Source organism: Lissotriton helveticus, chromosome 10 (genome assembly GCF_964261635.1).
Source record: "Lissotriton helveticus chromosome 10, aLisHel1.1, whole genome shotgun sequence".
Classification (NCBI taxonomy): Eukaryota; Metazoa; Chordata; class Amphibia; order Caudata; family Salamandridae; genus Lissotriton; species Lissotriton helveticus.
The window spans coordinates 970,446,655-970,462,809 of NC_136071.1; positions in this window are offsets into that span (position 1 = coordinate 970,446,655).

A 16,155-nucleotide genomic window follows, 5' to 3' on the forward strand; every position below is an offset into this window, starting at 1 on the left:
CATTTGGTTTGGCTTCGGCCGCTTCCGTCTTTCAAAGGGCCATGTATCATATTTTTAAAGATCTAGGATTATTTGTCAAGTGTTTTCCAGACGATATACTTGTTTTTTCTAAGAATGATTCTGAACATCATTCTCACCTTAAAGAGGTATGTTCCAAGTTAGAACAATATGGCTTAACGATTAAGGCTAGCAAATGTAAATTTTTCTGTAAGTCTGTCGAGTATTTGGGACATACCCTTTCTGGAGAAGGGTTGTACCAAAGAAAAATCTGGTGGATGCTATTATGAAAGCGCCAGCTCCTGATAATAAGGAAAAGTTACTCTCATTTGCAGGGTTATGTGAGTTTTATAGCAAATTTATTCAAAATTTTGCTACCAAATGGAACCGCTTAGAGAGTTGACCAGGAATTCTGCTAAATTCATTTGGATGGACAAACAAGATCTTGCTTTTAAGCAAATTAAGAATGAGATTGTCAATGCTCCTACTCTAAAATCGTTCTGCATTAATAAGAAATGCATTATTACTGTGGATGCTAGTCTTCTATGGGATTGGAGGAGTTCTGAGTCAGTGTTCGGGTAAAGATGAGTGGTGTGTGGCATTTGCATCAAGGACTTTGTCTTCCACAGAAAGAAGGTACTCAGTTATTGAAAAAGAGCTGCTAGCTTGTATTTGGGCTGTGGAACATTTTAGAAATTATGTGTGGGGAAATAGGTTCATTTTGAGAACGGACCACAAACCATTGGTGGGTATTTTATCTCCTGGTGGTGGATGGAACTCTACAGCGCGGATAGCCCGGTTATCTACACGTCTTCAAGAATATGATTTTGAAATTGTTTATGTACCGGGAAAGAGCAATGTTACGGCGGATTTTCTCTCGAGATTACCCTGTAGTGATGATAGTGTTTCAACTATTGAACAGGATGTTGATGTTGTTGCTTCTATTGGTGATTGTATTTCTCAAGAGTTTTTAACTTTAAGTGAAGAAGAGTGGTTTGAGGAATTGAATAAGGATGCTGTGTGCCAGCAGATTTTTGACTATGTAAGAGTAGGATGGCCGAATAGTAAGTGTATTTCTGCGGATTTAGCCCCTTTTTGTCAGGTTGCTTCTGAAATTGAAGAGTTCGGTGGTCTTTTGTTTAAGGCTGGTAAGATAATTCCTCCTTGTTCTTTACAGGAGAAAATGTTGTTACTTTCTCACCAAGGTCATATTGGTATGTCTTCTATGAAACGCCTAGTTAGGGAACATTTTGGGTGGCCTGGTATTGACAAAATGATAGACAGAATGGTGAGGGACTGTTCACACTGTATTAGTAGTGATAAGATGCTTCATCTATCTTCTGCTCCCCTTAAGCCTGTGAGTTGGCCTAACTTTCCTTGGCAGAAGGTAGCATTTGATATCTCTGGTCCTTTCAGACATTTGCCATTAAATGCTCGCTATGCTTTGGTTTTGGTTGATTACCACTCGAAATGGCCCGAAGTAAAGTTTGTTGGAAATGCCTCTTCGCAAGTAATTATTGTTTTCTTGAAGGAGATTTTTGCTAGGGAAGTTTTCCCAGAAACATTTATCACTGATAATGGTACGCAACTTGTTTCTTCCGATATTGAAGATTTCCTTAAGAGTTGTGGTATTAAACATCATACTACCTCCTTATATGAGCCTAGGGAAAACGGTCAGGTTGAACGTTTCAACCGAGTTCTTAAGGATTGTATTAGTAGTGTAAATTCTTCTGGTGGTGATTGGTTGGAAGTTGTCAGGAAAAGGTTGTGGACATATCGCATCACACCCCACACTGTCACTGGTTTGAGTCCTTTCAGACTTCTTAAAGGAAGAGAACCATCCTCTGATATTTGTCCCTGGTGGATTAAAAAGTTGAACAAAAATGGTTCTATGGTTGATCTTCAATGCATTGCCAAACGTGTTGAATATAAACAACAAAAAATGAAGATCTTGTTTGATTCAAAAATGAATGTCAAAGTTCATGATTTTGTGGTAGGAGAATGGGTGAGGATTAAAAAACCTGGTTTTCTTGCCAAAGGGTTTTCTAAATTTTTTCCTCCCATTAAGGTGGTTAAGGTTTTTAAAAAGTGTTGTCACTCAAGATGGAACAGTTTGGAATGTTCGTAGAGTGGCTAAATGTCCTGATACTTACAAGCCACATTGCTCTCAAATGTCTTGTCCTGATAATAATCTGGGAAGGTTGGTACACAATTATAATAAGTGTCCTCAAGACTCACTACAAAATGATTTATCGATTGCCTCTAGAGTTAAAGATGGTGTTAGACCAAAAAGAATACCCAGTAGATATTTATAATAATATCTTTTTGTTTAGGGATAAGATGTGTTGCATTCTTTAATTATTTAAGTTATGTTTTCTATGTCTACATATCTTTTCTGGTTGCTGGAGCCTGGAATGTACGATGCGTGCCTGCATCTTACATGCTGGGTTCCAGATTCTTTATTCAACTGTTTTATCCAGGATCTACTTTGTAATGGACGTGCTGTGCTTCTTCTATCAACCTTAAAATAAATACTTGGATTTTTATACAAATTAAGCTTCATCTTTTTAATACCCTGTGACATGGGGCACAGTTCTAATGGACTCTAATTGATGGAAGGCTTAATCAAAGAGGAATGGAAAGTCAAATTCAGTAGACACAATAAGTAACACCCATTAACAAGGACTTTATTAAAAAGGTAATTAAAATAGTTAAATTGAAAACAATTTACGAAGAAAAATGAAAAATGAAAACAATTTACGAAAATCAAAATGTGCTGCCATCTTCTGGGGCTGAGGTACAACCACAAACAGCATTAAACCTCCTTGCACTAAGGGAAGATGTTTTTTAACATTGGTCCTAAGGCTTGCATTATTTCATGGGGCTTGGTTGAGGCACCCACATAAGACACCAACACCTGATATTTTACGGTCAGGTACCAACCGTGACTAACTGGAGAGATCTGCCAACAAGGGCTAAAAAGATGATTCAAACTGATAAAATCACTCCCTCCTCCAGCCAACAGAACCAGCCCACATGCTGATTTGAAGGTCGACCTTGTGATCTCTCTGGCGTTGAATAAGGGGAAATAACGGATGAGGTTGGAACTGTGCAAGTTCAACCCCTTCCATCACAAGAGACACTGCTGCTACTCCTTCCTGCCATCGCCTCGTGCCTCCCAGCTCATATGAGCCAGGCCCAGAGGCCCCTGTACTGCCAGCTATAAGTGTATTTGTGACCTCCTGTGATTCGAAAAGCATCCAACTATGTGAAATAATTTCAATGTCAATAACATATATTAAACCTTTTGTATTCATTGGTTGAATTAAATAATGGTATAAGCTGTAACTGGCAAATAAAATGCCAAACAAATACTAAAACGTGGGATGTTTTGCTCTTTCTAGCCACACCTCTGACTTTGCCCACTGACCCAACCCTTGGGTTATTCCGCCCCGTGAGACTCCACACCGTTACCCTACCTTTTTTTCCCCACTTCGACCACTGGTGTGATATAATATGTGTCTGCAAATCTGCTAGTTGGCTTTCTAGTGGGCCTACTGGTAAAATAAGATATTCATATACATTTTGCATGTCGTTCCTCACTCTGACATGTTTAGATTTATTGCCACAGAGTGCCAAAGTAAATTTGTTTTCAAGAAGGGAATGGGGAAGCAATACATTCTAAACTGATAGAAGCATAAGAATGTTGATTTATCTATAGTAAAAATATTTTTTAGTGAAGAAACCAAACACTTACTTGTTCAAAAACACTTCATCGTCACGTTTTATCGTACACAAATGTGCATCTCTGTATTTCCGTATGTGTGACTCCATACACAAGTGATTACAACTTGGATGTTGCAACTTTTGAAAGGGCTATTCTGTGAAATAGAATCAAGCAACCATCATATAAAAGCAGCCTGTTCCTTAAACTCTGGCACAGCGAAGGAATTCATATGCAGTTTGACATTTTAAAAAAATGCGCTTTACTGATTCATCTGCATATCTTATTCATAATATTGAAATTGCATGTTCACATTGTTTTGGTAAAAGTTCCAATTCCTTGTAAAAAAAATGTGTGAAGATTTTTATCACTGCAAGTTTTGATATACAAATAATGCTGTGACTCTTTATAATTAAGTACTACAATTCTTGCCATGATTTATTTAAAACTGTTATTTTTCAATATTGTGTAAACGCGGAGTAAATATGGTAAGTGAATGGATAGATATACACAGTCTTAATTAACAGACGGTCAAAACAAACCAAGTCTGTTTGCATAAGTTTAAGTTACTACATACTTTAAAATATCCACTCTCCCAGGAATGGACAAACAAAGTCATGCAGCCAATCAAGGCAATTGTAAAGACTGGTACATAATTGGAAAGTGGACACGGAAAACTCCACCTTTTTTGTCTGATACCTGTTTTCCATATTTGGTATATAGTTTTTTTTTAATCTGCTCTGACTTTGGATCAACCAAACAGACCTAGAACCAATCAGTTTTAAAATTGCTATTCTTCCAGAATTCACCACGCCTCCTACCGGTGTAGGCCTAAGAATGACTCTGACAGGGAGGTACACTGTTACTGAAACCAATATTATTAATTAACTTCTTGTAACTAGGTAGTATTAGTGTATCCCATCTCTGCTGTGGCTGAAGAGTTAAGTATGAAAGCAATGATGTAGAATAATTCAACTCGACAATTTCCCCATTTAGTCATCGTGCATGCCGCATTGAATCTTTGACCGCCATTGCTGCAAGCTCCATGTTAATTATTTCCTAAAGGTACCTTACCTAGAAATGCCTAAATTGTAATAACTTAATTGCCCCATGCACACCTTGTCAGTGAAACAAAGCTTTACCCAGCTGATGAGCCCATAACTAGGGCGAAACTGGTCCTGAGTTGGTTGTGTTCCGGTTCAGGGAGGACCTTGCTTGGCAGTTCGGGCTGGACTGTTCCCATTGGAGCTGGAGGTGGAATGTTGTGCGACATAACGATCGATTGGGATGCGGCGCAAGTGATTCAGATTCAGAAAAGCTTTATTCGATTTTTAAAAGAAAATCATAAAAGCATACATTACAATACAAAGTGCCATAGACATTAAATTGCTTATACAAGATTTTAAAATTCAAGAATAAATAAGTTAAAACAAGATGTTTTCAGTTAAGAACAATCTAAAATAAAATTAATCATCAGGGTTATTTCATTGAAGTCTGGAATTTTATGACAAGTTTTAAAAAGCGAGATACTGCATAAATTACTGAATCATTTTCTAATTGTTGCAGGCTAATAAAGGCTAATTTACAAGTACCGAAGGCCCACCGCTTTAAAATGGGTTTCAGAAAAAACCTCCGTGGTGCCTGGTGAAATTTACAATAAAGCACACAATGGATGTTTGACTGATGGGATATGTCGTCACATGGACAAATTAAATTTTCCATAGCCCAATTATTAAGGCGAGGGAAAGTAATCAGGCGAAAGAAAGTACCAAACCTGAAACGGGAAAGTAGCATTCAGGCATAACAGCTGCGATTGGACATAAGGTACCATTGGAGCCCTTCAGAGGTGGTAATTTGTTGGTATCTAATAACTGTGGGCTTGATTTTTTCCATGCCCCACCTCTTGTTATTTAAGTAGTCCAAAACCATCTTTTTTATTGATTTTCTGGGCACCAATTCCATGCTCAATGGATTGGTGTAAAATTCCAAATGCCCAATCTCGGTCATCATATTCTTCACATAGGTTAACCATTTGATGTTTCCTACCCTGCCGCCCTTATTAAGTCTCTATTTAGTAGGGTCCCGGGGGTGACCCAGACTTTATGCCATAGCAATATGGGCGCAATTTTTATGATGTCGGAAATGTAAGGCAAACCCAGTTCAATATGTGTAAGATAGGTGGGAGTTGATTTTGGTGCAGCCAGTAGGTGATGAATAAACTGGTTTTCGCTATGTTGGATCATTTGAGCATTTACCGTTCCCCAAAGACCTGTAGAAACGCATTTTGCATTATAGATATGGATCAGCTCACTCACTGGTCTACCCCCTATTTTTGCCTCAAAGTTGTTCAGGGCGCCTATGGTCCTAGAGAAGGCTAGCTGTCTGGCAGTCACAGCAGGCTGGCAGGTGCCTTTTCTATCAAATTGTATGCCCAGGTAAGAGAATCTATCTGTAGACTCAATTCGTCTGCCGTCAAGAAAAATAGGACAAGATGTCCTCTTAGACCCTGGGCCACATGACATTGTGTATGTTTTTGAGATGTTAATTTCTATTCCTCTATCTGTCATGTAATTAGCAAAGTTGAGAACAGCCTTCTGCAGTCCAACCCTAGTGCGGGACATGATAGCAGCGTCATCCGCATATAAAAACAATGGTACTGGTGTTCCCATTATAGTTGGATGATCGTGCTGAGACTCCCTTAGATGTTGGCTGATAGAATTTATGTAGAGGGTGAAGAGAAGGGGTGCTAGAATGCACCCCTGTCTCACACGCCTCTTAATAGGGAACTTGTCTGAGCACTCACCCAGTCTGCCATAACGGACCCTAGCGCCTGCTCCCCTATAGAGTTCTTTAATAAACTGGAGAATTTGGCTGTCAAAACCCATGTCTCTTAGAGTTGCCCATAGAAAATCATGGTTAACGCAATTGAAAGCAGAACTCAGGTCAACAAAGGCAATAAAAAGATTTCACTTCTTGGCCTGAGTATACTTCGATATTATTAGCGCAAGGTTTAATCCCTGCTCTATTGTTCCTTTCCCCGTTCTGAATCCGTATTGTAAATTTGATATAATGTCATTTTCGTCTACCCATGATTGAATCCTGTATAAAACTATCCGACCTGCTACCTTCATTAGTGCATCAAGCAATGAAATTGGTCGGTAGCAGGTGGGATCATTTCGATTACCTTTTTTAAAAATTGGGACCACTATAGCTTCCCTCCAAGAGGGTATAAACCCCTGTTGGTTTACTTTATTTAAAACATTTGTTATCCCTGGAGCCCACAAGTCAATAGCGTTTTTATAAACATCTATTGGGACTCCATCGGGACCCGGAGCTTTACCTGAGGGACTATCGCTAATGGCCTTTAAGACCTCCCCACAGTTAAAAATAATATCTAACGGGAATGCCCTAAATGGGACAGTATCAGAATGTGTGTCCATCATCCCCGTTCCAAGGTTTACATAGTCTGAGGGGGTCACTTTATCGTAAAGTGATTAACCCACGATTCCCCATCAACGGCTTGGTCTATAATATCTCCATCTCTATTCATTAAAATAAGGGGTATTGACAACTTTCCAAAAAGCGGTATTATCCCTTCTTTTGGAAGCATCACACAAAGCAGACCAGGCCTCTTTCTTCAATTAATTTTTCCTAGTCTTAACGGCCGCTTTGTATTGCTTTCTGGCTTGCCGGATCTCAAATGGGGATCTAGGTGATGCGTGCAATGCCCTTTTCAGGATATTATGTGCTTTAGTGCAGCTTTTGTCAAACCAGCCGTGCAGTTTGTTGGATTTTAATCGGTATTCCTTGGTTAGTAACTTCTTCATCTCACTTTGTATTTTTATAAATGAAGTCACTACTTTTGATGGATCCTCTTTATAAGAAAGACAAACAGAAAGATCCTCACGACAGGCCGATACCAAATTTTTGAGGAAACCCGCTGGCTCCACCTTGTCCCATTTAATCACATATCCATTTCTGGATGCCAGTTTAATTTCCGGCCTGCATGAGGATTTCTCATTCAGGATCTTTTTATGTCCTCTGAGTTTTAAGGTAAAAGAAATGGGATAGTGGTCACTAAAGATAATTGGGAGGGTTTCCCACGAGGATATCAAACCCGCATGGGAGGTTGTTAGAAGTGTAAAATCAATCGTTGAATTACATCCCCTGCCGTTAAAGGTTGGACAAAACGGAATACTTGGGGTACATAATTCATTTATAAAAGAGAAATTGAAGTAAAATATCATGGTATTAAGGATATTACCGAGTTTGGAATGGATGAAATGGGTGGGGGTGTCCTCTTTGTGTTCAGCTAGGCCGCACATGCCAGTCGAACCATACGGGCAAATAGGACAGTTGAAGTCTCCCACCCAGAACAAAACCATCTCGCCTCGTAGGTGCTCCTGTAGAGTAGATAAGCTACTCTTTAATTTGTCCATTACATTTTCCATATTGTTTTTAGGCACATTATTGTAAAAATGTACTATGGTCCTGTTCTTAACATGGCCCCAACTAATACTCAGAATCTGATAAAACTCTGTGGAATAAAACTTTAAAATTTTAATTTCTGCTACCGTAGAAACATACGTGGACAATCCCCCTTTATTTCTTCCTTGGGTAGTTATGCTTGCAGGTGTATGTAGAATCTGGAAACCATTTATATGTAATTCATCCGCAGCCCAAGTTTCCTGAAGGCAGATTATATCAGAATTATGGGCTATATCTAACCAAGGTTGGTAGGAGATTTTATTAGCCAGTCCTGCGACATTCCAGGATAAAAGATTGTAAATAGGTCTTACAATCTGGGGGGGAGTAACATCATCGATGTTACTGATGGTATTTACCCTCCGTGAGGGAGAAGCTGGCTCTGTCTCATAAGCCAGTTTATACCTTTGGACCTTAGGGGAATTATAGGGTTTGTACACATCCAGACAGTGTGTAGACCCTGCATCCTGTTCTTCTCCCATCATGATTACAGACAGCTCCCTGCACGGTGATACTCTTGGTTGTTGATTAATATCGTCCAGCAATGGGGCAGAGACGTTCAGTATTATTTTCTGCACCCTATTTTTCCCCGTATCTCAATCCTGATCGTCCAGGCATGTTAATGCCTCGTAGCGATTTTCTAAGGGAATGGACCAAACCGGGCTATAAACAGACCTCTGTACTCTCTCGTTTTGGTATAAGCGGGGCCCGTCTGTATAAAATGATGGTGGGTAGCAAGCCTCCTGCCTACTATCAATCAGAGGAGTTGGAACTAATGGAATACGGCTGAAGTTCTTCCCAGTCTTACAAAGGGGTCTAGATGTACCAAGGGTTACTAGGGATTGAGGGTAAAAATAGCTCAGGCCACGGGTTGATATTCCGCCATCTCCTCTCGCCACATACCAATCCACAATGTGGGCAACTACTCTTCGATCCTTAAAATTGATAATCAGAACATCTCCCTCTATGTCCTTTGGCCTATGCCCAACCCATGCCAGTCTTCTCACAAAAATAATTTCACCATTTATGTTGTGTGGCAGTGGTCTATTATTTCTTAGACAATAAATTGCCTTGTTCTTTAATTCTGAATAGGGTTCCTTCTTCCCTGCTGCCAGTTCTGGAACACCAGTGAGAACGATGACATAGGTGGCTGCCTCTGGTGGCAGGTCTATATGCGGGCCCTTTATTTTAGTGTTCTTATTCGGTGGATTTTCTCTAGTAGTATTAATATTTAAGCCTTCTGGAGCTTTTACTAAACCAGCCGTATTTACTTCTCTGTTGGTTCTAAGTACACTATCTTTTCCTGTAGGGACTGAGTTGGGCTCTTTAGGCAGAGGTAAGGTTTCCAATGTTTTGTAAGCATCCGCCAGATTCTGCCCACGAGGGATGGTGACTTGTTTAGGTGTCACCAAATCTTTTAGCGGTTTACCGTTATTGGCGGTTGCTTCCGCAATAGTGCCCAGTTGTTCAGATATCCTCTTTACTCTTTCTATAAGAGGTAGGAGTAAAGATTTTACTAAGTGTTCAATGTTTTTCATTGAAACATTAGTCCCTGTGTGCGGAGGCTCTTTTGTTGACACATCTTTGACCTTTGTAGGGCTGATGTGAATTTTAGCTGTTTTTGCACATCTGCCGTGAATACAATCCCCGCCCCGTTTTCTCTTTAGTGTAACACCCTGCCCTTTTTGTCTTGTCTAAACATTTTTATTCCTAGGTATTGTGGTTTTTTTCTAGGGTCTTTGAGGGTTCCTCCAATAATAATTCCATTGAGGTATCCAAGGTATCACTATTTACTCGAGCCCCCCTATATAATTTCGGGGATGTATGTAATCTTGCAAAAGTAATGGAATGCTGCAATCTTTTTCGGAATTTTGTTCTATACCTTATGTAGGGGGGGAAGTTACTGTGATAAGGGAATCCAAGGAGGAATTTCTATTAGCAAGTTCTAGAGACAGTCGATGGTCAGCGATTGCTATCTCCTGATCAATTTTTGAAGCCGCCTTAGTTAGAAAGTGATCAAGCGTCCCTTTATTTGACCCTCCCCCCAATGAGTTCCTGGCCTTAGTTATCCGTTTAGTCATCTCTTCACACAACCTACCTAGCTAGAAAGGCAATCCTTGGGGGTAGTGATTAATAAACTTTACCAAAATCGTAGACTGGATATATAAACAAGAGTCTTACTACATGGGCAGTGTCCAATATCCATGGGGGGGGCCCGCCCCGGCCTCGTCTGGCCCCGGACGGCAACAGACGGCCCGACCTTTGCCCGGGCTTAGCCCGGCTAGTCCCGCGCGAAGCCTGACGCGTTATGGGCGTGGGTGCAGTGGAGAGTCCTGGGCAGTGTAGTCTCTGTTGGCCGGTTCCCCCTCTCGGCGGCCGCGCCTGTTCTCAAATGGAGGCGGCAGCGGGAGGAAACCACAGCAAGGAGCCCAGGGAAGCAAAGTGCCCAGCAGAGTCGTCACGGGAAATGCGAGGTGAGCAAAGCAAAATTCGACGCAAGTGATTACCAGTAGCTGAGATTAATTCAAGCATTCCATCCATCACGGCTGTGTATACTAACTTTAGGAGTTGACATTTCCCAGTCCTTAGCCCTTTTGTATCTGTAGCCTGTCTTGGGTCACATGATTTTGTGTAACAGAAGGGTAGACTTTGTGAATTCCTCTCAGAGAGTCACACAACAGAAGGATTAAGTGTGCCTTAGTGGGCCATCTGCTGACAGAATGGGGGAGCGGAGCTCAGCACAGCCCCACGTATACCTGAATAGCCTGTGCTCTGCCTTCACACAAAGAGCCTAACAACCCTGTATTATCAATTCAGCCAGCTTGGAGCCAGGGCAGGTGATGCAGGAAATTATATACACTTCAAAGCCACTGTCTAGAAGTTTCTCCCACCTTCCAGAACCAGGGCAGCAGGGTATAAAAGAATGTCCTCAGACTCCAGTTCTTCAGTACACTTCTGGACCTGTGGATACTCTGCCAGGAAGAATGACTGCTGTGCTGCAAAAAGGATAGCCACTTTGGCTGCTGCTCTAAGGAACTGCTGCCCTGCTGTGCTGACCCGCTGCCTGCTGCACGCTTGCCTAGGGAAAAATAACTGGATCTGCAACTTCTTCTTGAACCTAGGACCTCAAGAGTATCTCAAAGGGCTAGTCTGCTGGCCTCCTGATCAGAGCCTGAGGACATATAAGGCTCCTCAACTAGCTCCTGGACCCAGCTACAATGGATTCCTGACCCCAAGTGGTGACTCTCAGGTCATAAACTCTTAGTGTGGGTCACAGGCTCTTGAAATCAACTTTTTGGGCTCTTCACAACCGCAAACTGGCCCATTCACAAGAAACACAGTCATTCACAATGAACTTCAGTAGGAGAAGCCGTCAGCCCACCTTCGAACAGCAAGCATAGATCATCCATGGAGGAAAGTAAAGCTGCAGCCTACCTGTCCACAGCAGCCTGAAGTTTTGACTTTGGCCAAGTCCAGAACGACCAGATACCCACGGTTGGCACTTTACACCTTTATGTGCTATTTCTCACTTCATTCTTTAACAAATTATAACCACTGATCTACTGATTGGATTTTTGTTGTTTTGGTTCTATTATTTATTTAATTGTGGTTGCTTCTTGACTAGTGCTCAAACTCCAGTCAACTGGTAACCCAATTTCTAACAAACATTATAACTCTACGTATATTTCTTTTGTTCAACCCTCTCCTGTTGTGCATGGTAATGATATATTCAGATCGAAATTTGATTTGTTGTCCATATAAAGTTGGCATTTTTTGGCCACTGTGGCTAAGTCCATCATCAGGGAGAGAATCTCATATTTGACCTGAAATGCAGCAGGGAGAGGAATTCCTCAACAGTTTGCAGCATCACAGAATTATAAATGAGTGCATGGTTAACTGTAAACAACACACATAAGTAAAAAGCTATAAGGCTTACCTCATCTCTCCTCTTAATACCACACCCCCTTACTTCTTCCAAAGAGTAAGGGGTTCAATCTCCAAAGCAAACAATGTGCAGGACAAAGAACAACAGGGAGTACTGGAAAAGGATTGGCATACAGGCTCTGGAAAGTACTGCCACAAAAGGCGAGGTGGTTGACCAGTACCCGTGGGGAACAGAAACCTGTGTAGCCACCTCCTGTCAAAACATTTTTCCGCAACCAGTGAGACTATAGAAGGCTCTGAGTCATGTCCCTCATCAAGGGCCATTGAAACATTTAACCGGCTAAACGCACACAGCACAAAATCAATTAATCTAGATGCAACAGCGTAGGAACCTATTCATCTGCAGTGCTATCAATCAATCAATCAGTGACACTTATAAAGCGCGCTACATACCCGTAGGGTCTCAAGGCGCTGGGGAGGGGGGGGTGCCGCTACTGCTCGAACAGCCAGGTCTTCAGCTTCTTCCTGAAGGAGAGGTGGTCTTGGGTCAGGCGCAGGTCGGACGGGAGGGAGTTCCAGGTCTTGGCGGCCAGGTAGGAGAAGGACCTTCCTCCTGTAGTCGCTCTTCGGATGCGGGGGACGGCGGCGAGGGCGTGGTTGGCTGATCGGAGGTGGCGTTTGGGAGCGTAGAAGTTGACTCGGCTGTTGAGGTAGCTCGGGCCTTGGTCGTGTAGGGCTTTGTGTGCGTGGGTGAGGAGGCGGAAGGTGATTCTCTTGTTGATGGGGAGCCAGTGAAGGTCTCTCAGATGACCGGATATTACTTGGACAGCATCTTCACATCACAAATTAGTAATGAGAGGGGTCTTTAAAAATCGCACAACCTCATGTTCGTACCTGGTGTGTGAAGATCTGCAATTATGGATTCCCAAATAGATGTGGGAGGATCCCACTTAACAATAACTTGTCACAAAATGGGGAGTTAAAGATCTGGAAACACAGAGTAAAATTTCATGCAAATGCGGTCGCTGCCTGGTTCTAGTCCCAGAACAATCCCTTCAATATCACTAGTATCACACAGTTCAAAATATCCTACCATAGTCTCATAGCCTCTTCCCTGTTCAGGTATGGCAGTTTACCCTTAACTAATATTCTATACAAATGCAAAGTATCATGAACAGAATTAAATGTCTGTAGCCACTAGTAGTACTTATTGGCTTCATTAATAATCCGCCTTATCAACAGAGATGTTCCAGTTTGATAATTGTAAGTCCAGCATTTGAAAAACCCATCTTATAGAGGAGGTAAAGCAGGAGTAGGTCTGCCACACCATAACCTGTTGTGTATGGTTTGGTTTACTTTCATGCTATACTGTCAGTGGAATTCTTGTTTTCATTCATGGTAGAACGCTTGATGCATCCTTGGGCATTAAGGGGCATCTTGTAGCATAATTCCAGTTTGGGAGTGCTTCTGGATGACAGCCTGATGCACATTTGTGACTTTTCCATTATGGGCCTGTTTGATTTCTTCATAATAAATCTACAACCATCAGTAAAGATTGAGTGCAGCCTCATTTCATCTGCGCATGGCCACTCACCTAAACCCCCATCTTGCGATTTAAAATCAACGAAGAACATTCAGTAACTATTCCTCAAAGTGGTGTGTCAAGGTACCAGCTTATGTTATGTTATGTCCAATTGTAGCGCGCTCGGATACTCGTGAGTGTCCGGGCGCGATGCCATAGGGGTAAAGGGAGAAGCTCTCAAGCAAAGAAGTGAGTCTTAAGTTTCCTTTCGAACATGGCTGGGTCCTGAATGGACTGCAAGGCAAGGGGGAGGGAATTCCAGGCTACACTTGCCTGCACCACAAAAGAGCTACCACCCACCCTCTGGAGCTTAAAGCGCGGGACCCGCGCCAAACGAAGGGACATAGATCGGAGAGCACGCAAAGGAAAGTAAAAGCGCCTCTGAAGATAAAGGGGGCCATCACCATGGAGAGCACGATGAGCCAAAACCAGAGACTTGAACTTGACCCTGACAGCCACAGGCAGCCAATGAAGAGAGCGCAATTGAAGAGCCACACTATTCCTCGCCGAAATGCCCAATAACAGTCTGGCCGCCGTATTCTGGACCACCTGGAGCTTTTTAAACAGGTAGCCAGGGGCGCCAGCATAGGGGCATTGGCGTAGTCCAAGCGTGACAAAATCAGAGCACACATGACAGTTTCTATTGCTGCCTGCGGGAGGAGTGGAAAACAATTGCTCAGAGTCTTAAGGAGGTTGAAACAGCTTCCGGACAATATCATAATATGTGTTGTAAAAGAAAGTATCTCATCGAACCACACTCCCATGTTTTAGCTGGCTGTCCCGAAGAGAGGGGAAGAGGAGAGTCAGGTGGCCACAGCTGTTTGCGGAAGTCGGCAGGAAACTTACCATAGAGCGAAATCTTAGATTTTTGTTCATTGCACTTGAGCTGTGCATCCACCAGCCATTTAAAGATGGAAACTAGGCACTGTTGCGCCGCTGAAACGGAATCTGATATTTTGTCCCAGATACGCAGCAACTGTGTATCGTCCGCATAGGCCATCACCTTAGTCCCAAGCTCCTCTGCCAGATATATCAGTGGCTTAACATACATTTTAAAAAGGAGAGGGCTAAGAGAAGAGGCCTGCAGGACACCAGTGGTAACCAGCTGAGGGGAGGAAGCGAAAGGAGGGAGCCAAATCTGCTCAACCCGCTCCCTAAGGAAAGACCTAAGCCAACCCCAAGCAGCTCCCGATACACCAATCTCTGCGAGTCGGACCAAAAGACGAGCATGTTAGACCGTGTCGAACACCGCCGAGAGGTCCAGCAAAATCAATGCTGCCCTCCCGCCGGTGTCGAGGCACTCCCGGATTGCCTTCGACACCTCTACTAAAAATAGTCTCAGTGCTGTGAGAGGCTCATTCCCCTGATTGAGCTGGGTGCAGAAGTGCCTTCCTCTCCACATATTCTGTGAGTTGTATATTGCCCACCTTCTCACAGACCTTGGCAATAGCCAGAAGAAGGGAGATGGGCCGATAATTCCCTTGGCTAAGGGGATCCAGGGAATATTTTTTAAGAAGAGGCAAGATCTTCGCCTGCTTCCACCCTTGAGGAACCACAGCTGTCTGAAGGGACAGATTGACAATACAGTCCACCTCTATATGCACACTCTCTGCCGCTGTTGCCAAAAGCCTGGCCGAGCAGGAGTCCGAAGGAGAACCGGACTTGAGCCCCCTGAGGATTTTAAGATATTCCAGGGGTTCGACTGCACTAAATGCTGACAGAGAGCAGGTGGAAGCGGCAGGTTGCACCGCCAAAGGCCCCACGCGGCAACCATTACCAGAAGGAAATGTAGCCTGGATGGCCTGAATTTTATCTCTGAAACAGCATGAGAGTTTGTTACACCAGGCGAGAGAAGATGGAATCACACTCGCTTGAGCCCGCGGTGACGTAAAATTCTGTACTATGGCAAAGATTTCTTTTGCGTTGTTCTTGGCAGAATCAATGCAAACTGCAAAGAATTGCCGTTTAGCTACGGCAATGGCATCATTGTAAATTTTTTGCATTGCTCTAAGTTTCCTCTTGGCTATGGGGCAGTAACCACTCCGGCACCAAGCTCGCCCCAAAATCTTGCAATCGTGCTTAGCAGCTTTAAGAGTCAAGTTGAATCAAGGTTTAGAAGGTGCATCTCTGGTGGGTCGGACGGGACGAAGAGAGGATACAGAATCAACCGCCTTCGCCACCCAACCAGTAAACCCCGACATACACTCCTCCAATTCTCCTGACAAAACGGGCCTAGAACGATCCAGAGCCTGTATAAATTCCAGAGGATTAATTTTCCCAAAAGCTGGCTTCAGGTAAGAGCGCACCTGTGTCTCTGCACTAGATACCATCCAAGAAAAATAGGATATAAAATAGTCGAACCAGGTCACTGAACAGCATATACTATCCCAGATGAGTTTGTATACTTTGACTGCTGATTTTTTCCAGTATAATGGGTCTGTTAGTACTCCTGGTATTTGAGAAAGTTCTGAGCAATTTTTTA